This window comes from Spermophilus citellus (assembly GCF_964194105.1).
Source record: "Spermophilus citellus genome assembly, chromosome: 11".
Lineage (NCBI taxonomy): Eukaryota > Metazoa > Chordata > Mammalia > Rodentia > Sciuridae > Spermophilus > Spermophilus citellus.
Window position 1 is genome coordinate 129,847,775 of NC_138192.1, and position 25,801 is coordinate 129,873,575.

The window sequence follows — 25,801 nt, forward strand, 5'->3', positions numbered from 1 at the left end:
TTGGTTGAGAAAACCTTTGAATTTGGCGCTCTTCACTCTTCAGCTTGGCGCCCTTGGGGAGGGGTAAGGGATTCAGTGATGTGACCATGACCGGAAACTCAACTTCAGCGGGGAGTCTCCCACACACCCAACACAGGGTGTTGCCCAGGCTGACCTCAGATTTGCCATCCTCCTGCCTCAGCCTCCCTAATAGCTGGGATTACAGACAGGTACCACTGTGCTCTGTGATTCTTTTCTTTTCTTTCTTTCTTTCTTTTTTTTTTTTTTTTTTTTACCCTTTTGATAAACTATCTCCAAATAATGTTACAGTCTGAGGCACTTGGAGTTAAGTTGCCAACATGTTTGTTTGTTTATGCCAGAAATTGAACCCGGGCACTGGACTACTGAGCCACATTCCAGGCTGTTTTATTTTTTTATTCTTAGGGTCTTAGGATCTTGCTAAGTTGCTGAGGCTGGCTTTGAGCCTGCAATCCTCCTGCCTCAGCCTCCTGAGCTGCTGGGATTACAGGCGTATACCTGGCTCAACATATGTTTTTGAGAGATACAATTCAGTCCATGACAAGGATGTTCTAGTCACTATCACTGTGAGTAGATTACCTCAAAATCTACTGACTTAAATCCACCGTTTTAACATGTTGACACATTCGGTGATTTGGGAACTCAGACAAGGCATGGTGAGGATCTTGTCCTGCCTTGTGATGTCTTGGGCATTATTTGATGCTGAGGATGACTGGACGCTCGGGGCTGGAGTCATCTGGTTGCATTTTTCACTCAGATGTCTGGTTGCAGATGATGCTGGTGTCAGCTGGGACTTCAGTCAGGGCTGTTGATAAGGCAGCTACTTGTGGGTCTTTCCTTGTGGTCAGGCTCCAGGCAGCCTCAGGCCATTGGGACTTATTATGTGTCAGTTTTGCTTCCAAAGGGAATGTTTTGGCAAGCAGGGGGTGGAAGCTAGACCACCTCTCATGACCTAGCACCAGGAGTTGTTGTTTTACTTCCTCTTCTTGCTTTTTTTTTTTGTACTGGAAATTGAACCTAGGGGCGTTTTTTACCACAGAGCTCCGTCCCTTGCCCTTTTTTAATTTTTTGAAACAGAGTCTTGCTACGTTGCTGAGGCTGCCCTTAAATTTTCAATCCTCCTGCCTCAGCCTCCTGAGTCACTGAGATTACAGGTATGCACCACCACTCCTGACCAGTCAAACTACTTCTACCACCTTCCACTGGCTAGAAGGGCAAAGGGGAAGGGAACTTGACTCTACCTCTTGAAAGTGTAGTAAATGGTCTAGAAGAGTATGTCAAGTGGAAGATATCACAGCCATCTTCAGAAAAAGCAATCTGTCCCAAGTGATGGGCCTGACTTCATTACAAATCAAACTATTTCAGATCAGACTCCTTCCCTTGACTCCCATTACCAAATGATCCATTCCTCACAGCTTCTGTTCCTATTGATGGCGAAGTAAAGTAGAAACTTTCTTATCATCCCTGATGACAGCATGCTGCAGCCGGCATGCATCAGCCTACGGTTGTAAATTAAAAACCACTACTTAGTGAAGCACTGGAGAGACTGTGAGGAAAACAAGAAGCAGAGTACATCCTTCCTAAGGAGCAGAGGATCCGGAGCTTTAGTGTCCAGGGATTTGTTGGACATTTACTCTGCACCAGGACAATCATTTGTTGAGAATTCAAAGTTGAAGAATGCAGTGTGAATAGTGGCTAAAACCATGAGGGTTGTCAGCTTTGATCACCATCAAGGTCATCATCATTCCCTAGAATTGGTTCCTGCTTTATAGTTTAAGGCTAAAAATATGGCCATGGCACTCTTGACAATGAATTTGGCAGTTTCTGAGAAAGTTAAAGAAGCATCACCACCAATCCCATTCCTAGATGTTTCCAGGTGAAGCAGAAACCTATGTCCACACAAATGCCTGCTTGTAAGTATTTATTAAAGTTTTATTAATAATCTTCCTGAACTGGAAACAACCCTAATGTCCCACAGATAAGGAATGGATAAACAAATAGTGGTGCATACACCCAGGGAAATACTATTCAGCAGCAAGAAGGAGGAAGTACTGACATATGCAACACTGGTTGATCATGCATGTGCTAAGTGAAAGAAGTCAGTCTCAACATATATGACATTATAAGATGAAACCCTAAGGTCATAAAATTGATCAGTGGTTGCAGGGGCTGGGTGTGGAGTAAGAGCTCATTTCCAATGGTCATTGGGGGAAATTTTGTGGATGACAAGACCATTCTGTATCTTGATTTGTATGGCTGCACACACCTGTGGACATTTGTCAAAAGTTGCAGAAATATACAATAAAAATGATAAATTTTACTATGTGTTTTACCTTGATTAAAAAAAAAAAAAAACAGGGCTGGGGATGTGGCTCAAGCGGTAGCGCGCTCGCCTGGCATGCATGCGGCCTGGGTTTGATCCTCAGCACCACATACAAACAAAGATGTTGTGTCCGCCGAAAACTAAAAAATAAATATTAAAAAAAAAAAAACCCCACAGGCAACGCATAGGTGGCAAAGCATCAGAAAGGTGTTATGCCAAAATAGTTAAGGACATGGGTTCTGCAATTAACCAGGTTGGGCTTGGAAGTGCTGGCCGACATTTGGGGATGGTTAGAACTTCTCCTAATGCCTGTTTGGCCTTCTCAGAGTTCCATAGCACTGTCACCAGGATTTACAAGAGAAAATGCAAGTAAAGCACTTAGTGAGGTGGTCAGCACAAAACAAATGTTATTTATTATTTTTATTAAAAATGATAGTTCAAGCTGGGCATGGTGGCACAGGCCTGTAATCCCAGCAATTCAGAAGGCTGAGGTAAGAGGATTGCAAATTCAAGGCCAGCCTCAAAAATTTAGTGAGGCCTTAACTAATATAGTAAGAACATGTCTCTAAATAAAAAATAAAAAGGGGTGGGAATGTGGCTCAGTAGTTAAGTACTCCTGGATTCAATTCCTGCCGCCCCATCTTCCAAAAACAAACAAACAAACAAACAAACAAAAAAAAACCCAAAAAGAAACAAACAAAAAACCCCACAAAGGATTAAAGAAATCTTAAAAACCAAAAACCAAAACCATGTATTAGTAAGCCAACGACCTGTAATACTAAAGGCTAGGTGTGACACAACTGTAATCTCAGCTACTAAGGAGACTGAGGCAGGAGGATCAAATTTAGCAGAATGGGACTGTAAGGGGTCCATTTGAAATTCTGCATTTCTAACAGCTTCAGCAACTTTGCAAGACTCTGTCTCAAAATAAAATAAAAAGGAGTGGGGCTGTCTCTTAGAGTTTGCCTCGCATGTTCGAAGTCCTTGATTTAATCCCTAGTATCAGAAAGAAAATCTTCAGAGATAATAACATATGATTTAGGCTTTTATTTATTTATTTGGTACCCAAAGGCACATAATCACTGAGCCACATCCAGCACGCCCCCCATTTTTTCTTTTTTAAATTTTGAGACAGGGTCTTGTTAAATTGCTTAGGGCCTTAAGTTGCTGAGGCTGACCTCAAACTTGTGATCCTCCTGCCTCAGCCTACTGAGTTGCTGGGATTACAGGTGTGTGCCATTTTGCCTGGATGGTTTAGGCTTTTAAAGATGAGCAGGAATTATGTAGGTTGGAGAAACGAAGGACACGTGTTGGGAATGGCATTGTTACCAAGAGGGAACAGCTTGTGCAAAGGCTCAAATAGAATGGCATGTTGGTGGATCCTCAAACAACAGCACATCTGGAGCCTTACGTTCTTGGGGGAAGAACAGGAAAGAGTGGCAGCATGGATGTTAGAGGGTAGAATTTAGCAGAATGGGACTGTAAGGAGTCCATTTGATATTTTGCATTTCTAACATTTTTCCAGGTAATGATGATGATCCTGTTGGGCCATTTTGAGCAGCAAGTATATAAGAGTCAAGGGAAGAAAGTATTTCAGAAAGAAGGAAGTAGTCAGTCACTTTGAAGACAGGAGCACTAAGTCAAGATGAGAACTGAAAATCTCCAGTAATCTATCTGTAAATTGTGGTGTTCTTATGGCAAACTATAGGTGTATAATAGATAAGGACAGTAATTTCACTGGAAGTGCATATAAACAACTCTTTCGTGCTTGTTTGTCTATGAAAGGGATCAGAGGCACAAAGAGGTAGCTGGAAGGGAAATTTTAAGATGGGAGATAAATTTGAGGATTTTTTTTTTTAAGTTGTTGGGAAAGATCTTGTAGAAGGGGAGAGACAGATGGCACAGGAAAGAATCATGACATGGGAAGGGTAAAGTTACCAGATTTAACGAATCAAAACATGGGATGCCCAGGCTTGGGGATATAGCTCAGTGGTAGCATATATAAGGCCCTGGGTGCAGTCCTCAGCTCTGCCAACAACAACAACACACACACAACCAGGGATGCTAGTTAAACTTGAATTTTTGGGAAAAAAACCTCTTAGTTTATGTTCCAAATATTGCTGGGTGTCCCGTGTTTTACCCCAAAACGGAGCACTGAAGCAAAGGGCTGTAGGCCCAGTGATACTGGGCAGGAGTCTGAACTCTAAAGTCCTTCCCAGCTGTCGTTTTCCAACACTTCAGAATGAACTCCCAGTTCCCTCAAAGATAAAATTGCTTTGAATCTCAGCTTTTGTCACTGCCCCATCGCCTGTGATAAACTGGCAGGAAAGTGCTGGATGAAGCTGCGGAAAAGTTCTAGCTTGAAAGATCAGTCCCTCAGTTATTCGGAGACTTTTGAATTGTAAACTGGCCATAGATTGGGTGCATAGGATAGTGAGTCACAGGGTCCCTGGCCAGGATCCAACTCTGGACTCAACTCAAGGACAGGAAGTGGCCCAGCAAGCGCCTGCGCACTGTGCTGCCCCTCCCTCTGTCAGCGTTTCATCCGGGTCTCGCGCAGGGGCGTGTTCGGGCAGAGGGGCGGGCGGCTTCGGAAAGGAAGGCTGTCGTGGGAGGCTGGAAAGAGGGGCGGGAGTGAGGCGGGCCGGGGGCGGGTCAGGGGGCGTGACCGAGAGCGCGCTGTCACGTGACGTGCGTGACGACGTGTCGGCCATCTTGTGTTGTTGAGGCTGAGGACTGACTTGGGTTCTGAGAGACTCCCTGTCCGGGACCGCAGGTAACCAGCGACTCCGTCTAGCTTCACAGCCCGGCTGCCCTCCGCTCCCTGGCCCCGCCGCCGCGGCCCGGGCCGCCTAGGCCTTCCGCTCGCGCTCGCGTCCCCGCCGCTTTTGCCCGACCCGGCCGGGCCGCATGGACACCCACAGGCCGCCCCGGCTGCGGCCGCGGTCGGCTCTGGGCGTCAGGCGATGGGACAGGTCTGGTGCGGGGCAGGAGGGAGCCTCCTGCCGGGCGAGGGGCCCGGCGGGCCCGGGCGCGTCTCAGCAGCGGGCAGCCCCTCCGCCGGGGCCCCCGTGGCATGGCGGGGGGAGCCGAGGAAGGGAGGAGGCGAGGGGTGGGCAGCGCCAGGCCGGCTCGCCCAGGCCAGCGGGCTCGCCGTCGCTCGCCGCTCCCCGAGGCCGGACGCCCGCCCAGCTTCGGCGTGCCCGGGTAACAGCTGCTGCGGCCGGACAGCTGCTCCCGCCGGCCCTGCAGCCCGCACCTGCCCCCGGGAGGTGCGCCCTGGCCTTCCCCGCGGAGCATCTGGACGGGGAGACTGCTTCCCTGGCGAGAGGACTGGGTCGGGACCAGGCCCGAGGCAAGGTGGAGCCATGATCGGAACCCGGCACCGAGGCTGGGCGTGTAGAGCCGGTGGCAGCTTTGGGGACCCGAACGTTCACCTCAGGTTGAAATGGGCATTAGTCTTAACTGTAAGCAGTTTCCCACGAACCATTCTGGACACTTCAGTTTTGTGACTGGAAAAATCAAATGGGCAGGGAAGGAGGGTATGAAGAAGCAGGTTTGTATGACCGTGTTTGGCGATAAATAACGTGGCTTTGCATTTCCCTGGTCCTCTCCCCAGCTTTCCTAAACACACCTAGTTTCTCTGAGAGCAAGGTAAGTATGCTAATTTAACTGGAGGATTAGGTAAGGGACTAGAACCTGTGAAAAGCTTCCTGTCCCGTGCTGTGAATCTTGGATTATGGGAGTTTTGGTCCTCAGTGTCGTACTGAGGGGAGATTCTCTCTTTATGTTGTATTTCCCTCTTAGATTCACTCCAGTGACTCCCTAGATTAGGGGGAAAAAACAACCCCAATTTTGTTTTTGGATATCTTTTCTGTACATTAGCTTTCATCCTATAATATTTGCAGCTCTGGTCTTGAAGAGTTTGACCGATTTGGTTAGAATGTAAATGTTTTCTCTCATTGATGTTTTTACGTGATTTACCAGTTAATGTAGCAGCTTTTGGATTGCTTTAAGCTGGAATATGTACATTTCTTTTACATCAGATATTAACATCAGAAGAGCACATTAGAAAAAAAATTTAGAAGTGACATGTATGGGGAAAATGTCATATGATCCTTTGACATTTAACACCGATGATGGCAGTGATTCACTAGAAAGGAAAAGCCTTCACACCCTTTTGTTACTTGACAAAGCACTTTTAGAGTTTTGAGGTTGGTGAGGGAGAAGGCACTATGTGTTTCATATTCATTCATTCATTTGACAAATATTGAGTACTTAATACACTCTTGGGTGCTGGGAGCAAAAAACTGACCCAACATTCATGGAGCTCATTTCTAGACAGATAATTATGAACTTAGGTAGAATATTCATATGCTCCTTGACTTAAGGATGAAGTTACATACCCATAAACCCGCCAAGTTGAAGATACTTTGAGTCAAAAATGCATTTAACATACTTATCAGTGCACATCACAACTTAGCAACATAGACTACTGTAGAGTCTCAGTTGTTTACACTGGTTGATCACTCTCATAATTGCATGCTGCTAGTTGTGGCTCACTGTCAAGGTTCAGCATTGCCAGAGAGTATTGTACCACATACCATTAGCTCTTGAAAAGATCAAAATTCAAAGAATGGTTTCTATTGAATGGGTATTGCCTTTTGTACCATAGTGAAGTTGAAAAGACATAAGATGACCCTATTCTAAGTTGGTAAGTGATGTGGGAGAAAAATGAGAAAGGGAAATAGGATAATAGGGAGTTGGGAGGGGTTAATTTTAAGTTGAGTCCCCTGGGGCTTTATGGATAAGCTAACTTTTGTGGAAAGACCTGAATAAGTAAAGGGGCAAGGGCAAGGGTTGGGGATGTGGCTTAAGTGGTAGCGTGCTCTCCTGGCATGCGTGCGTCCCGGGTTCGATCCTCAGCACCACATACAAACAAAGATGTTGTGTCCGCTGAAAACTAAAAAATAAAATATTAAAAAAAAAAAAAGGATAAGGGCAAGAATGCTTCAGGCTTAGAGACAGCAAGGACAAAGACCCTGAGACAAAAACCAAGTTGGGCAAAGCACTGAGGCTCACCTAGAGGTGGGAGGGAGACTGGAAGGCTGGAGGAAGTGTGTGTACCCATCTCTTGTACAAAGATGAGATGTGGCATTCGCTGTCCTGGAATTTTTCCTTTTTTTCTATGACTCTTAGGAAAATCAGATTTGGTGATTTAGACCAGCATTTCCAAATGTGATTGGGAAATCACATTTGGAAAAATTCAGAATGTTCACATATTTTAGAAAATTGTTAATGAATTTTTTTTTTTTTTCTCAAAAATAAAGACTTAAGGGCTGGGGTTGTGGCTCAATGGTACGGCACTTGCCTAGCATGCATGAGGTACTGGGTTGGGTCCCTGGAACCATGTAAAAATAAAAAATAAAGATATTATGTCCATCTACAACTAAAAAATAAAAAAAATTAAAAAAGAAGACTTAAAATGAGATTGATGCTAGACTGCCTTGAAACAGTTTTGAAAGGAATGATTTGTAGGAAGGGATCTTTGGAAATTGAAGAATATTTGAAAATATAGGGTAATGAGGATTTCCTTTGAAGTTTAGACATAGGTGATTAAGGAATATAATGAGGTAGAATCAGTATATTAATGCAGGTTATTTTTAACTGATCCGGAAAGAATTTCTTTTAATTCTGTACTGTTTTGTCTAGTTGTAAATACCACAGGGACTCTCCCACTAATTTGTATTTATCTGTGTTTCACATGGGTAAAACTTGTTTTTGCTGATTTTTTTATTCCTTTTACCTTTAAGACTAGTTCTCAAATTAATATTTAATAGACTGGGGAAAATTTTTTTACTGATTTTCTTCCAGTTTATCTCCATATTCTTATTCCTGAGTGTTGATAAATGTCCTTTCATTTTAGTTTACTGGAAGAATTAAATACTTCAGGGTTGAAGTGTTTTTACTGATTTTTTTTGCCTATATGAAAAATAATTTGTAATGGGTTTGCCTCAAAATCATGTGAAGACAGAATTAACAAGGTCAGTGTGTGAATGGAGCTCCTTGATAAAAGGGGACACAGTCAAAGATGGTAGTGATGAGGCAGTGTTTTAGCTAATTGCCTTTCTCCCTCTTGTTCCTTTTTTGAATTTTCAAAATGACATTTCCAAATTTTAATTACTTTGATGTCATAATCAGTTCATTTGTTTTCATGACTCTGCATTTTAATACTCCAAATGTCTATTCTCTTTTTATTGACCTTCACACTGGAAGATGATACTATTGATAGTGATTGCTGTCTAAGAGGACCTTTTTGGGTGAAAAGATTCCTATTGTCCCTTCTAAAAAGATATTTGATGTCATTTTCTTTTTTTTTTTAAATTGCTTTTATTTTTTAAATACACGACAGCAGAATGCATCGCAATTCTTATTACTGATGTCATTTTCAAAAACTGAGTTTGTTTGCAGATCTCTATTTGTCCCTGCTGATTAAATTTTACGTACTTTCTGTTTTATTCTATAGTGGGACCAGTCTCATTAGGTTGAATCTACAGCCTATGTTGGTGTTAATCCAGGTGTCATAGAGGCAAGTTAAATGTCCATTTTCCTTTTAACACTTTGAATTGCCTTAACATTCTTTGATCATTGCTGTAAAAGACTGAACCCAAGGTTTTCTTCCTCCCCTCCCCTTGACTCTTACTAGTATTTTATGCTGATAAAGTTTTGGAGTTTCCATTCATTTTTAATGCCCTGAAGAATTACTCTCTTTAAAAATAAAAGGAATTTTTTATTTCAAGAATAAGCTTATTTATTTAATTTATGGTTCTGGGGATTGAACCCAGATCCTCATGCATGCTAGGGAAGTGTTCAGTATTCTTGATCAGATTATTGTTTTTTCTATTTTGTCATACTCTCAGATGAATGAGAAATATACTAGATGAATTATGTAGGAATGGAAAATGATATTTTTTATGAATTGCCCATAATTTAGTGTGAGGTTGGGAAAAGGAGTAGCAATAGAAAAATGAAGAGACTAATCCTTTGAGTGACCAAACTTTATTTTATGAACATATTTATAAAATATAAGGTATTACATATTTCCTTAAAGTAATTAAATAAAGAACACAGTTTTGTATTTTCTTGTTAGTTACAGGGTTTATTAACTTGAGCTTAATTTGTACTTATAATAGGAGATAACCTGGAACTTGTTCTCTTGAGTTAGGCCTGTAGAAGTTTTTTTTTTTTTTATTATTTAGTTCTCCCCCCTTTTCCTTTTGATCTTAAAAAAAGGTAGGATGCAAGGGCTATAGTTGAACATTATAATATGGCTACTTTGCAAAATTCAATCAAAAGTGGAAATGGCTTTCTCAAGTTGCTTTCTTGCTGCTAATAAGATTAACAACTTTTTAAATTATTCTTTGATAGTATTCAAAGAATCTTTTTTTTTTTTTTTTTTTTTTTTCATTTTTTAGTTATCGGCGGACACAACATCTTTGTTTGTATGTGGTGCTGAGGATCAGACCCGGGCTGCACGCATGCCAGGCGAGCGCGCTATCGCTTGAGCCACATCCCCAGCCCAAAGAATCTTGATTTTAGCTAAGATACCACTTGAGGCTATTGTGGTTCAGTCTATTCCTTGTCACTTGAAATATCACCATCTTGTGGATTTTTAAGATTCTGCCTCAACACAGTATTAAAAGCATGTTGTAATTTTGGAGCTGGAAGTGCACCTGGAGCTTTGTTCCTTGGACATTTTGTTGGCGCTAGTCAGATTTCTGGGGGCTCAGTAATTATTCGCATATGGCCATGATGCTACTTCATTTTCTTTTTTTTTTTTTAAGGGGATTTTTTTTTTTTTAAAGATAGAGAGGGAGGAGAGAAAGAATTTTAATATTTATTTTTTAGTTTTCGGTGGACACAACATCTTTCTTTGTATGTGGTGCTGAGGATCGAACCCGGGCCTCACGCATGCCAGGCGAGCGCGCTACCGCTTGAGCCACATCCCCAGCCCCAATTTTCTATCAGCTATTCTTTAAAGATTATTATCAAAGCCCTATAATAGATGCTTTTTTTGGGGGGGGGCGGGTACTGGAGATTGAACCCAGGGTCACTTTACCACTAAGCTCCATTACTAGCCCCTTCCAATTTGCTGAGGTTGTACTTGAATTTGCAATCCTTCTGTTTTAACCTCCTAATCCGCTGGGATTACAGATAATGTGCTACTGTGCCTGGCTATAATGTGGTTTTGAATGAAACTCCCAATAATAATAATAATTTTCTTGAAGCCCTGTAGTGGTAGTCATTTGTCTGCTTCATTAGAATCATTTAGGAATTTTGTTTAAAATATTTACTTCTCATTTCTACTCAAGTGTTACCCAGGTCTCCAGATATGAGGGAATCTAGTTTTTTGTTTTGTTTTGTCTTTTTCTTGGGGATGAGACTCTCACTGTGTTGATCAGACTGATTTCCTACTCTTGAGCTTAAGTAATCCTCCTGCCTCAACCCTCTAGTAGCTGGGACTATAGGCTTTCCAGACCCAGCAGGAAATCAAATTTATAATAAACATACCAGTTGATTGTAATATTTTAACCAAGTTTGAAAACCATTTCCTGTGAAATATATTCATGACAAAAAGCTATACTTTTAAACTTTGCTAGATGATTTACATTAATACTTTTATTGTTTACAGTGTTAAAAGGGCCGGAAAAATCTGCTCAAACCTCCTGCTGTGAACCAGCAGAACTTTTGAACAGGTAAGCTGGAAGGGGAGCTGAAAGTTGAGGGCTTAATAGGTGATGTGTGTGTGTGTGTGGTGCTGGGGATAGAACCCAGGGCATTGTGCATACTAGGCAAGTGCTCTGACAGGTGCTCTACCACAGAGTTAAATCCTTGTGCTCAAAAGTTGATTTTTGCTATATTAGGTTTCCTTATTTTTCCTGAGGTTATGATTAGTGATTAGAAATTTCTTTTGTGGTACCTCTTAGATCCTTTATGAACTGTAAGAATAACATACTGTTTCTACATTGATCCTGGTGTGAATTTGCATTTTAAACTGTTAATGATTTTTTTGATAGCTGGAAACAGGAAGAGGCATGCTTTTGGGTCAGGAGTGCTGAGGGGCCGAGTTGTCATGAAAGAACCCAAGAATAGTTGGCTTCATGAGGGATGTGAACCAGAAATTGGGATGTATTCAGGAACCAAGGTAGTTTAGATAGCATTTTACTCCCAGTTGTTCAGAAGTATCCTCTGTCTCTTTGTCTTGCCTTAGTTGTCTTTCTGTAGTCTGGCCTTTTATGCTTTAACAAATAAGTGGAAGAAAATAGCTGCTTCATTCCTGGAGCCACAGATGAATCTAAGGTCTAGTGCCACTAGCCAATTGATTGTTAGCTCAGTGTCTAAATTTTAAATTCCTGGGAAGGAAGATTTGATTGGTTGTACTTGGTTCAGTTTTCTGCTGGTTCTTAGAGAAGGTAGAGCAATGGCTCTAGGCAGATTCACCTAGAAGCTTCTAGACTTTTTTTTTTTTTTTTTTGGTCACAGGATTGAACCCAGGGGTGCTTAACCACTGAGCCACATCCCCATCTCTTTTTATATTTTATTTAGAGACAGCGTCTTGCTAAGTTGCTTAGAGCCTCACTAAGTTGTTGAGGCTGGCTTTGAACTCACCATCCTCCTGCCTCAGCCTCCTGAGCTACTGTGATTACAGGCATGCACCACCACGTCCGGCTCCTGGATTCATTTTTTTTTTTAACAGATGTTATTGTTTTTTGCAGTACTGGGGATTGAACCCAAAGGCACTCTACCACTTGTTAAATCTCCAGCCCTTTTTATTTTTTGAAGTAGGGTCTTGCTAAATTGCCAGGCTGGCCTAAAACTTGTGGTCCTCTTGTGTCATCCTCTGAGTCACTGGGATAACAGGTGTGTGCCATTGTGCCCAGCTGTAAATTTTTTTTATTGGAATTATTTGAAGTCTTTTTTGTTTGTGTTTGTAGCTTTTATATACTGGTAATATCTTTCTTAAGAAATAAGTAAAATAATACGTAAGATTATTTAACTTTAGTTAATATTCAGATATCTAGATTTTTCGATGCAAAGCCTAGCTAGGACTATGCAAAGCCCATATCACTGTAAAAGTGATTTTGAGTGATATGTCTAATGTCAGGCCATATATGTGACTTCCTCTGATACCTTTTTTTATAAGTGTATAGTTCTTAGTGGTAGGTGGACACAGTGCCTTGATTTTTATTTATTTTTATATGTTGCTGAGGATTAAACCTAGTAAGTACCTCACTTGCACTAGGTGAGCACTCTACCCTGAGCCAGCCCTGATACTTTTTTTTTTTTTTCATTAAGGATGCTTTTTTTTTTTAATAAATTGCAGCTAGCTATTTTTTTTAAAGATTCTTTTCTCAAATTGTGCATTTTTCTTAAATCTAGACATTGAGTTAAGACATTATTTCAACATACTCTGTGTAAAACTTTTATAAACTGAGTATTCCTCTCTGGAAACATTGGCTTGTGGTGAGATTCTCAGATAACATGGCATTGTAATTTTTCCTAGAATAGTTCACTTTTGCTAATTTTACTCTTTACCTTTTCACTAAGAGAGGGGGCGAAAGAGAAATGCTTACATATTGTTCGGAAACCATAGGGACAATGATAGTAATGGTAACAGGGTGATCTTTAGTAGCCAGGACGTTCTTTGGAGACAAAGCTCTGTTTATTCAAGTTCTCCTGGACTTGGAGGAAGTCTTGGGAGCTCTGTTTTCTTTAGCATAGGTCCTTTGGTTGTAGAGACTGACAAGGAATTGACAGCCATACATACCATCTTAATACTTTCTTTTTTTTAAAAAAATTTTATTATTTGTATGAGGTGCTGAGAATCGAACCTAGTGCTTCACACATGCTAGGCAAACACTCTTCCCCTGAGCCACAATCCCAGCCCCAGTTCTTCCTCCCTTCCCTCCCTTTTTCCCTCCCTCCTTCCCTCCCTCCCTCTTTGGGATTAAACCCAGGGGCTCTTAACCACTGAGCCACATCCCCAGCCTGTTTTTTAAGAATTTGAGACAGGGTCTCGCTAAGTTGCTGAAGGTTTAGTGCTTTCTAATTAGAGAATCATGGCACAGATCTTGATGAGATGGAGATTTCCAGGGACTCTTATGATCAGTTCCTTGGGAAAGGATTCCCAAACCATGGCCATGTGTACTCTGTGTAACTGGATGTGAAGCCATCTTGCAAGACCAGTGGGTCAGAGAGCTTTAATTTGTGTTCTGGAAACTGATACTTTTCCTTAGACTTTTACAGAGTTTTCACCTTTTTTTTTTTGGTGCTGGGGATTGAGCTCAGAGCCTTGTGCATGCTAGGCAAGCACTCTACCAACTGAGCTACATCCTCAGCTCTCACCATTCTTAATGAGGTTTCTGATAATATTTTATAAGAACATACGTTTATCTCCAGTTGTAGGCTTAATATATTGCTTAATTGAATGATGTAAAGGGGTGGGAATTTAGGGACAGGGAACAGAGTAGAAGACTGGGAAAAGGAGGAAAAAGTGACTTTTCACAAAACGCGTTCTAGTAAAAATTGCCAAGAAGTAGAAAGAAAGGTAACCAAGCAGTATTAAGCCCCATATCAATAGGTGGTAAAAGGCGTGGATGTTTTTGAGCAAAGATATAGTTTTAATTTTCTGTTACTTATTTCACATAATTTTAGATAAGTTAACCTCTTACAGCCTTACCTTTCTACCTGTAAAGTATATCCCATGGTTGTCATGGGAATTAAAAAATCTGAAGTGCCCAGTACAATGCCTGGCATGTAATAAATAGGCTCTCAGAGCATGGTAGTTTTTGATTGTTATTACTATGTGGATAGGTAAATTTTTATTGTAAAATTTTATATTTAGAAGTTTTGAATAGTTAAGTCAGTTGGTTCCGTTTGTAGATTTTTTTTTTTTTTTTTTTTTAGTTGAAGATGGACACAATAACTTTATTTATTTCTATTAGGTGCTGAGGATTGAACCCAGTGCCTCACATGTGCTAGGCAAATGCTCTACCACTGAACTACACCCCTGGGCCTTTTTGCAGATCTTTTTTTAACATTTTTTTTAATACAACAAATATTTGAGTGTTTGCTTTGTGCTGGGTGCTGGGTTAGCCCTAATGGTGGGGAAAACATTCTATCAGGCTTTATGAGGCTTACAGTTTAGTGGGAGAGTCACATAATCAAATTCAAAGTGTGAAGTCCTTCTGTTCTTGGAAAAAATGCAATTTAAAACCCTACATATTTCTTAAGGAAGTGTCATGTTTGGGTCTTGGTGTCCTTGTGTGATATTTTATGCTCCTTGATATGCTGTGTTTGTTTTAATTTATTAATTTATTTTTCTTGCTGTTTTTTTCCCTCTTTCTCTGAGGCAGATGTAACTTTTTTCTTTTTCTTTTGTGTGTGTGTGTGTGTGTGTGTGGTGCTGGAGATTGAACTTGGAGTCATGCATGGTAGGCAGGTACTCTACCACCGAGCTTCATCTCCAACTCTTCTAACTTTTTGATCTTAGGACCTGCTTTACTCCATTCTCTGTTGCTATGATAGAATATCTGAAACTGTATAATTTATAATGAACAGTGAATTTATTTAGCTCGTGGTTCTAGAGTCTGGGAAGTCTGGTGCTAGCATCTGGTGTAGTCCTGCAGTCTGCATCATCCATGATGCAATGAAAGAGGGAAAGAGTGAGCAAGTAATAAGGGGCTAAACTCACAACAATAACTGACCAACTTCCAGCCTAACAGCATTAATCCAATCATGACAGCAGAGCCCTTGTAACCTAATCATCTGTAATAGGCCCCACCTCTCAATACTTTTGGACTGGGATTATTTCAAAACTTTGGGAGACACATTCAAATCACAGGAGGATCCCTTAATGCTCTAAAAAGTTATCAAAGAACCCCAAAGAATTTTTGTTTTTTTAGTTACATCTGTCTGTATTTATCTTGATAAATTTAAAACAATTGATTCATTTAAAAATAATAAACTCGTAGGTTAGCAAAGGCATTTTTAAATGAACAATACCTATTTTCTAAAACCTTTCTAAAAAATCAGGTGAGAAGAATGTCATTGTTTTGCCTTTGTAAATTGTTTTTATGTCTGGTTTTATACAAGGCAGCTTGGTTCACATATCTGCCTGTTATTTAGTCTGTTCATTTAATTGAGCTCTATGAAGACAGATCATCCTTATAAGTTTGGTATGTAGTTGAAAAAGGAGTATCTTAGCAGCTTTTTCAGATAATTGTGTATCCTTTGATATTAGGATAAAATTGGATAAGCAGTAGGTTTTTTTTGCGGGGGGTATCAGGAAGTGAATCCAGGGGCACTTAAACACTGAGCCACATCCCCAGCCCTTTTTAGGTTTTATTTAAAGACGGAGTCTTGCTGAGATGCTTGGATTACAGGCATGTGCCATCGTGCTCAGCTGTAGCAGTTTTTTAAAGGTTTGTTGGACTGTGAAATCTGAAGTATATCAGTGAATTTTTTTTTTGTGCTCTAATCTTAAAATTTATTAGTCTTGTATATTGAGTGCCTATTTTATATAGTGTCAAAATACTTTAATATCAATACTCATCAGAAAAGCTTTTAAATTATTAAGAATCTAAGTACTGGAAAACTGCGAATCTCCTGGTGGTAAATAAAAGTTTTCCAGAATTCCAATTTTTTAATGTATTTTTTGCAATACTGGGAATGGAACCCAGGACCTCAAACCCAGGACCTGGAGCATGCTAGACAAGTGCACAGAGCTATACCCTCAGTCTTTTTAAAATTTTTAGACAGCTTCTCACTAAATTGCCTAGGCTGGTCTCCAACTTAACATCCTTCTCCTTCAGCCGCCTGAGTTGCTGGGATTATTGGTGTGTGTCACTGCCCTTGATGTGAATATGATTTTTGACACTGAAAATGATCTGAAACAGTCTGTAGGTCCACTGGCTATACTTTGTGAACGGGTGCTTTGAATAGTTCTCAGTGTTATATTTACACGTTACATTGCGTTCTTAAGAATGATTTAAAAATTGTTTCAAATAGGAGTAAACATATCATTGAGTGTTTAAAACATTTTAAATTAGTTTTTTTTTTTTTTTTTTGGGTGCTGGGAGTTGACCAGGGCCTAGCATATACTTAGCATGCACTCTACCACTGCTGCATCTGCAGCTGTCATGGAGGGTTTTTTAGTGCTGGCAGATTGTGATTTGTGGAAGTGGTGATCAGTTATAATTCTTTTAAAAATAACTGAATACCAGCAGTGTTTACCAGAATTACAGCTATGATGGAACTGTCCTATTAATCTCCACTGTTGAGTACTGTAGCTATGCCATGTGTGTCTGTTGGCACTGGAGATAGGACAAATATTACCAAGGAATTGTATTTTTTTTTAAATGTAAAAGAACTTTTTATTACAGCTTAGGTTTCTTTGTTTTTATAATAGGCTTTATTTTTTAAAACTATTTTATATATATAGAAAATTGAGATAGTACAAAGAATTTTCTGAAATTAACCTGTTACTGTGGTACATTGTTATAGTTACTAAACCAGTACTGATACATTGTTATTAACCAGGGTTCATCATTTATTCACATTTCCTTGGTTATACCTAGTGTACTTTTCTGTTTCAGGACCCTGTTCAGGAATACCATATTATGTCTAGTCCTGTCTCTTCAGGCACCATTTAGCTCTGATGATTTCTCTTATTTTTGATTATCTTGACAAGTTAAAGAATTACCAGTCAAGTATTTTTGTAGAATGCTTCTCGAAGAGTGATTTTTTTTTTCAGAGTTAGACTGGAATTGTGGGTTTTAGAAGAAAAATCACAGAGGAAGTAAAGAGCCATTTATATTACCTCCTATCAAGAGCACATACTGTCAACATGACCTGTCACCATCCATGTTGACTTTGATGCGTCATTAACATTGATACTCTATCATGTTTTGTCCACTGTATTCCACCTGTGCTCTTGCAGAACTGAATTTTAAACTTTGTTTTATTTTGAGGGGGAGTCTATTCATTTTCAATAAGCTTAGCCTTTTTCCACCTATTTATTTATTTATTTATTTATTTGGGTGGTGCTGGGGGATCAACCCACAGCCTTTCATATGCTAGGCCATCACTCTACCTTTGAGCAGTATTCCCAACCCAGCGTAGTCTTTATAAAAATTAACTTTTTTGAGGTATAATTTATATATGATGAAAGGCCTTCATTTTAAGTATATATGTTAAATGTACATTTTGATAAGTTTTGACAAATATACATAGTTGTGTAACCGTCACTTCAATTAAAATAACCTCTCATCCCCCCAGGAATTTTCTCCGATTTTTTGTGGTCCTTTCCCCTGCTAATAATCTATTTTCTGGAACTAGATTAGTTTTGTCTCTTCTAGAATTTTATGTAAACAGAATCATTCCAAGTCATCTAGTATGTATCTTTTCTGTGTCTGGGTTCTTTTGCCGAGTGTAATGTCTGTGATTCATCCATGTTGCTTATATTGATAGTTTGCTTTTTTTTAAATGCCAAGAGTACTCCAAGTTAAGACTATTACAGTATTTGTTTATCCATATATTTGTGGGTGAATGTTTACATTGATCTTGATTTTTGGAATATTAGGCATAAAGTTGACTTTGGTTTTATAGTATGGGTAATGGTTCTGAGTTGTACTAGGTTGCAGTATTTGCCACAATCTTACAAATTAGGAATTTACATTCCTTTTAAGATAAGGAGAAGTTATCCGTACATCTGTAATTTTTAAAAAGATAATCCTATAAGAATAATTTCAGATACAATGTGTGGGCCTGATATGTAGATTCTTCCTTGGATTTTTGGGGACTTTCTGGAAAAAAAATTCTTTGTTTTTAGTTCCTTGGATTAAGTGTTTAATAATAAAGTGAATAAATCAAGCCTAATTTTATTTCATAGAATTTTGTAATTAGTAAAATGTGTTAACATATTTGTTATTAAAATGTTTACTTATTAATGATATGTTAATAATTTTGCTATAATAGAAGAACTCATTTATTTATTTACTTAATAGTACTGGGGATTGAACCCAGTTGTGTTCTACCACTGGGTATCTTGCCAACCTTTTTTATATTATTATTTTGAGGTAGTGTCTCCTTAAATTGCTGAGGCTGACCTTACTTGTGATTGATGCTCTCACCTCCTGCCTTAGCATCCCAAGTTGCTTGGACACCTCTCCTGAGTCTTATTTTTTCATTAAAAATTTGTTTTATTTCATTAATTTTTTTTTTTTTTTTTAAGCTGGATACAGTAGCACATGCCTTGTAATCCCAGCAACTTGGGAGGCTGAGGCAGTAGGATGGCAAGTTCAAGGTCAGCCTCAGCAACTTAGGAAAGTCCTTAGGAGCGTAGCAAGACCCTGTCTCAAAATAAAAAAAAGTCCTGGGGATGTGGCTTAGTGGTAAAGCATTTTGGGTTCTATTCCCAGTACCACCCATTTTTTTTTTTAAACTGAATTAATATTGAAAAGAACATTTAACTTTCTTTCTTTTTTTTTTTTTAAAGAGAGAGGGAGAGAGAGAGAGAATTTTAATATTTATTTTTTATTTATTGGCGGACACAACATCTTTGTTTTGTATGTGGTGCTGGGGATTGAACCCGGCCGCATGCATGCCAGGTGAGCGCGCTACCGCTTGAGCCACATCCCCAGCCCCTATTTAACTTTCTGTAACTTTCTATGATGTTTATTTTGGGGCTGTATAAGTATTTCATAATAGACCAGGCATATGCTTTTTATGGTAATTAAAAACATTTTGTTATAAAGTAATTCAAGAATATTATTGCGGGTTATGAAAGTGGACGAAAAAAATCATTACTCTCACTAATATTTCTCTCTCTTTTTTTCTTTTTCTGATACCAGGAATTGAACCCGGGGCACATAACCACTGAACCACATCCCCAGCCCTAGCTCTTTTTATTTTTTATTTTGAAACAGGGTCTCCCTAAGTTGGTTAGGGCAGCCTCCTGAGCTACAGGGATTATAGGCATGTGCCATTACACCTGGCTCACTAATATATCTTGATCTTGTGTTCTCTTTGTCTTATTTTGGCATAAGTATAATAACTAATTACACTCTGTGTATAAACATTATTGTATCTGTATTCTGTTGAGTGAATGTTCTACTTTTTCTAGTGATGTGGTGTATGTGATTCTCCTTCATGTTTGGAACTTTTCTTTTCATCTTTTTACTTAGTTCTTTTCTGAAGTTTGAGAAAATGTGTTCTGAGTCCTTGTTAATGGTCTTAAAGAACTGACAAATTGGGCTGGGGTTGTGGCTCAGTGGTATAACACTTGCCTAGGACTTGTGAGGCACTGGATTTGATCCACAGCACCACATAAAATTAAGTAAATAAATAAACAGAATAAAGGTATTAAAAAAATGACACCATGTTTAAAAATAAAAACCGATTTGAAGGTTATTTTCTCAAAGTGGTGGTATTAATTTTATGGGAAAATTTAAGTAGGGAATGAAATTATTATGTTATCAGAAAATTTGCATTTAAAATAGTGTAGTTTCATGATCACTGAATATATTTAATTGTACTATTCTAGATAATTTAACCTTTTTAAAAAATAATTGAGCTGAGTGCAGTGGCACATGTCTTCAGTCTTAGTGACTCAGAAGGCTGATAGGAGGATTGCAAATTAGAGACCAGCCTCAGCAATTTAGAAGACCCTGTCTCAAAATCAAAAGCCTGGAGATATGTCTCAGTGGGTAAGCACTCTTGGGTTCAATCTCTGGCACCAAAAAAAAAGAAAATTGAGGATTAAAATATAGTAAATGTGCTAAATCTGAAGTATATAGTTTGATAAATTTTGGCTTTTGTGTATACCTCTGTTATCACCATTTTTAGATAGTGAACATTTCTAGCACCCCAAAAGGTTTCCAATTCTTTGTCAGTAGTCCCTACTTCCATGGAGAGCACTTTTCAGACATCTGTTACCAATTCTTGAACATCACATATGGAATCATACCTGAAGTATTCCTTTGTGGCTGGTTTCCTTTGCTGAACAAAAGATGCTGGGGAGTACCTGGAAGATTCATACAATATTTTAACACTAGTTTTTTTTTTTAATTGCCTAGTAATATTTTACTGTATGAATATACTTCAGTTTATTTATTAATTCATTCACTTGCTTATGCCATTGAAAATCTTCTGTCTTTTGGGTAAAACTTTGAGTTCATTTCACTTGGGTATATGCCTAGCAGTGGATTATGGGGATATGGGGTGGGCATATATTTAGATTTAATAGATAATGCGTGAACTCTTTTGAAGTAGGTTAAACTAAGTTGCACTGGTGAAGTTAATAATGGAGTGTTATCTTTGTCCAGATCTGGTCAAGGTAAAAATAGTACACTGCTGAAGTGGGGACAGAACTATTCATTTATTTGGCACATGAAGGGTGCTAGGGGAATAGAAAGGTAGAGAAGAGGGGCAGATTCAGGTTTTTTGGTGTTCATTCTGTTATTCTTGTTGGCAGACTGCATAATATTGGCTGGTCTCCAACTGAGGTTTTGTCTTTTTTTTTTTTCTGGGTTTTATGTGCCTAGAAAATAGAGATTTGCAATAGCGGATGATTTTTGTAAGATTCGGGAGATATTCAAAGGAGTGTAGGTTCTGAATTGTTAGTGAAACACTGGTGGTAGCTAATCAGTCTATCAAGACTTCTGGGAGTCAGTATTAGGGAATACTTTCGAAGTTGAACCATTAGACACTGTGCCATATTTTGATTCTGCATCTGTTTTGTCTTCTCCTTGCTGTGTGTTCGTTAAGCTGAAACTTAACACATAGATCTGCAGTTCCTTCATGTTGATAGTGATTACCTGAACCCATACGTCATCTAGCTCCTCTGTTCTCTTCTTAAGGTAGATGAGAGACCAGAGTCTGTCTTCTCTTTGTTGTAAACCCAGCAATAAGATTGATTTCTTCTCTTTCTCCTTCTTTGAAAATGTACTTATAAGTACAGAGTGATAGTTGAAGTTCCAAAGAAGAGCTTAACAAAGATGAGGAAGCTAGGAAAACAATAGAAAAACAGAGAAAAGTAAAAATAATTATGCTAATAATCAGAGATAAAGTAACCAATAGTAAGGGTTAAATTTAGCTCACAGTCTTTTCAAAGTTGACAAAAGGATCAGACTACATAACATTATCAAGTACAAGGATGCAGTTTATTGAAGAAGACAGATTTCCTGATAATTGTATAAGGATTAGATTACTTGAATTCACTTACAAGGAATTTTGAGTAATGGCCAAGGTCAGAAATAGTTGTCACATAGAAATATTCTCTCAGGTCTTTTTTTCCTTCACTACTGGGTATTGAACTCAGGTGTACTTTACCACTGGGCCACATTCCTAGCCCTTTCAGTTTTTGAGACAGGGTGTCACTAAGTTCCTTAGGTCCTTGCTAAATTGCTGGGGCTGGCCTTGAACTTGTCATACTCCTGCCTCAGCCTTGCAGGGATTAAAGGTGTATGCCTTTGCCCCCAGCTGTTTCTGGTCTCTTTAAGCCAATTCTTTAAAATTTGTTGAGAAGCCTCTGTTTGAAGTCCTTATCTTTAAAACTAGGATATCTACAGGTGAGAAAAGACCACAGGAGGGAGATGAGAGCCTTGTCTTCTACTCTGTCATAGTTGGTTTCAGCATGAGAAAGATATGCTAAGATATCTTAAGGATAAGCCTCTAAGATAGTCTCAGAACTATGAGAATATTTTGCCTAGTTTCTCTCAGAAGCATTTTCCGTCCTTTTCTGACTCTTCCTCAAAGGTGTGAGTGATTTTTGTCTTTCAAAGGTACTAGGACAAGTTCTCCCAGAATCCTTGGGGCCTGCTAATTCCTATATGCCTTGTGTTCCTGTCTCCGCCTGTCATTGTCTGGAATGATAGTCTTTCTGGTTATTCATCTTTTGTTGTTGTCTTACCCTCATACCACAGTTTCTTCTCTTCATCTAGCCTTTTTTAAGACTTTACATTGACTTCTCTGAAATGTCATTTTTTGTTGAACGGCTACATTGTAGTAAGCTATTCATAAGATATTTTCAGGCCTTCTTAAGCTCATCTTCCCCTGGTAATTTTGCCTTTTGCCCTCTGAAATTTTCTGTAGATTTTCCTATGGACAGGTGCTTCATTTTTATTCCTAGTATACCTTTTTGACATTATCAGAATCTCACATACGTTAACTTCTGTTTTTACTTTCTTCCCCTTGATTCCTAAGTCACAATTTTGCTATCCTCTTTGCTTTGCTTTTTTTTTTTTTTCCTTTTTGGTTCCAGGAATTGAACTAGGAGCACTCAGCCACTGAGCCACATCTCCAGCCCTATTTTTTATTTTATTTAAGGACAGGGTCTCACTGAGTTGCTTAGCTCCTCGCTGTTGCTGAGCCTGGCTTTGAACTCATGATCCTCCTGCCTCAGCCTCTCAAGCTTCTGCTTTGCTCTTTTATTCTTCTTACTGTGCTGACAAAACCTTAACCCATGTTTAGTTTTGTTAGCCCTCTCTGTCCTATACCTAGGCTGCTAAGTTGGAGAGAGAAGCCTACCACCTTGCAAGTAGGTGCTCTATCTTGACTGGGATCTCCTTGAGGATCCTAGATTGGATTCTGATACAGAGCAAGAACATGGTTGGGAAAACTGGTGAAATCTTAATAAACAAAACAAAACAAAACAAACCTCTGGAGTTTATAGTGATGTACCAATGTTGGTCTCTTTAGTTTTGATGAATGGGTGTTGTCCCCCCGTCTGTCTGTGTCTGTCCCCCTGCCCCCCTTTGGGATAATGGGATTGACCCAGGGTGCTTTACCACTGAACTACATCCTCTGTTCTTTTTGTTTTTTGAGACAGGGCCTAATTGCTTAGGGCCTCACTAGGTTGCTGAAACTTATTTCGAACTTACAGTTCTCCTGCCTCAGCCTCTTGAGTTGCTGGGATTACAGACAAGGGTCTGGCTTGTACTATGGTTCTTTAAGTATGAACATTAGGGGAAATTGAGGGAACTCTGTATTGTTTTTGTTATTATTATTTTTAAAATAAACTAAGCATTCTTAAATTCAACAACAACAACAACAAAAAACCCCACACTCTTGTAGGGAAACCGTTATCTTCTTCATTCAAACCCTATTATGCTGTCATCTTCTTTGTCATTCACTTCTCTAGAAAAATTCAGGCCATCAAATGTGATTCCCTTCCCACCAAAAACCACCCATGAAAATAACTCTGGAGGCAATCGTGTCATTTAGATCTACTTTCTTTTATCACAATTGGATAGGAGTAAAGGTTTTTTGTTTTTGTTGTTGTTTTTCCCTATTCTCTGAAATCTTCATCTTTTGTGCCTTCTCAAAGAATATATATAATTTGTTTTGCTAAGTTGTTTCTTTATCTTTTGATTCTACTAGTTCTTTTTTAAAGTATGGAAAATTTTCTTTCTACTCTTTCTCTTCACTCTTTTACAGCTAAGATTCCTCCTCCCACTGCCTCTCTGTACTGGAGATTGAACCTAGGGGTGCTGTATCACTGAGCCACGTCCTTTTGCCCTTTTTATTTTTTATTCTGAGTTGCCAAGGCCTGCTTTGAATTTCTTGCCTCAGTTTCCCAAATTGCTGGAATTGTGTATAGCACTGTGTCCAGCTTACAGCTAAAATGTTTGAAAGAGTTGACTACATTTGTGATCTTCCCTTCCTCACCCAGCCTACTCACCCCACTACAGTCTGACTTTACCCCCCTTACCCCCACTCTTACAACTATTCTTAAAAGTCACAAGTGTCCCCTTTTGAAGAATGAAGACTTTTCAGTCTTTTTGATTTAGAAATTTTAAAATTTGAATGTTTCTGTGTTTAGTGCTAGGCAAGTGCTCTGCCACTCATCCCAACAGTCCCTCTCACAGAGGTACTTATGTTTTTTTTAATGCATTCTTTTTTTTTTTTTAAAGAGAGAGTGGGGGAGAGAGAGAGAGAGAGAGAGAGAGAGAGAGAGAGAGAGAGAGAATTTTTAATATTTATTTTTTAGTTCTCGGCGGACACAACATCTTTGTTGGTATGTGGTGCTGAGGATCGAACCCGGGCCGCACGCATGCCAGGCGAGCGCGCTACCGCTTGAGCCACATCCCCAGCCCCTTTAATGCATTCTTCCACAAAAATTTTTGTTGTGTATTTAGGAACATGAACATACATGCTTTTCAGAAAAAAAATCTCTATTTAATGATCTGTTAGGTTAGTCTTCTCTTTAGGAAGTTCCTAATTGTAAAATGATAAATTGGTCCTTATTTAACTATCTTAAAATGCCAAACATATAAGAGTTAAAGCTCACTGTTCATATGGTGACACAATACATACAGTTAAGTAAACAACAATATAAATTGTCAGCCTAGACATGCTCAAGAAAAGTTCCAGGCCTGGCTCCCCGTTGTTGCAGACCTCTGCAGTCCTAGATCCTGTAGTTTGTTGTTTTAGGTAAGCTGTTATAGAAGTGAATTGCTTGTATTGCTTGGACTCAGTCTCTGCTCTTCTGGTTCTTAGACTTCATTTCCTGTTCCTTCTGTCACTTTCACTAAAGCCTTCCTGGCCCTTTTCCCTTGGCCTTGAGTTGGTTTTCCTCTGGAGAGCTCTTGTTCCTTGAGTGCAATGCCCCTGTGTCCTCAGGGCTCAGCAGATACTGGCACTTGGTAGGTATTTAATGAATTTTGTATACCAATGTCATTTTGTAATATAAATATCTTTCTTGTTTTAGCTTTTTGAAGTTTTATTCTTCAAAGGAACAGTGACCAGTTGGGCATATTTTCATACTCAAGAAAGGAAATTAAGAAGCACCAGACTTCTTATTTTTGAAAACTGACTTGTTTGCATGTAGTTGTTCACATGTGTTTTTTCAGCAAACTTTTGAACACTAAAGTTGTCTTAATAGTCCATCTACCTTGCCTTTTTTTTTTTTTTTTTTTTTTTTTTTTTGGGTGGCATTGAGAATTAAGCTTGGATCTCACACAGATGGGGCACTAAGCTTTACATCTCCATCCCCAATTCCCTTTAAACCTTTAGTATAGAGTATATTCATGTAATCTGGGTCTGAACTTTAACTTTTTTTTTTTTTTTTTTTTTTTTTTTTTTAAGTGACACCGGGTTAAATGCAGAGGCATTCTACCACTGAGCTACATCTCCAACGCTTTTGATCTTCAGACAGGGTCTTGCTAAGTTGAGGCTGGCCTCAAATTTGGGATCTTCCTTCCTCAGTCTCTGGAGTAGCTGGGATTACAGCTTGCTCCGCTGTGTTCTATTTAACATATATTTTAATGGTTACTGTATGTAACTACTGTTATCATTCTGAATGAATCAAAACACTATTATAGTATGGAGTTCCTATCTTTAAAAAAAAATCTTAAAACCTGAAGCTGAGAAGTATAGCTCAGGATTGCCTTGTATGTG

General features: G+C 39.1%; 1 protein-coding gene across 6 annotated transcripts in view; it reads left to right on the plus strand.

Moving 5' to 3' along the window:
* The first annotated feature begins 4,909 nt into the window (after positions 1-4,909).
* The window catches only part of GIGYF2 (GRB10 interacting GYF protein 2), a 131,746-nt gene continuing 110,854 nt past the window's right edge, over positions 4,910-25,801 (plus strand). For 2 of the 6 annotated variants that reach the window (XM_081261807.1, XM_081261804.1), the window contains exons 1-3: positions 4,912-5,117; positions 8,868-8,930; positions 11,034-11,097. The gene's annotated coding sequence lies outside the window, so the exon portion shown is untranslated. Of the gene's footprint in view, positions 5,118-8,867; positions 8,931-11,033; positions 11,098-25,801 lie in introns of all 6 variants that reach the window. The other 4 variants (XM_081261808.1, XM_081261805.1, XM_081261809.1 and 1 more) reach the window with 3 other exon arrangements.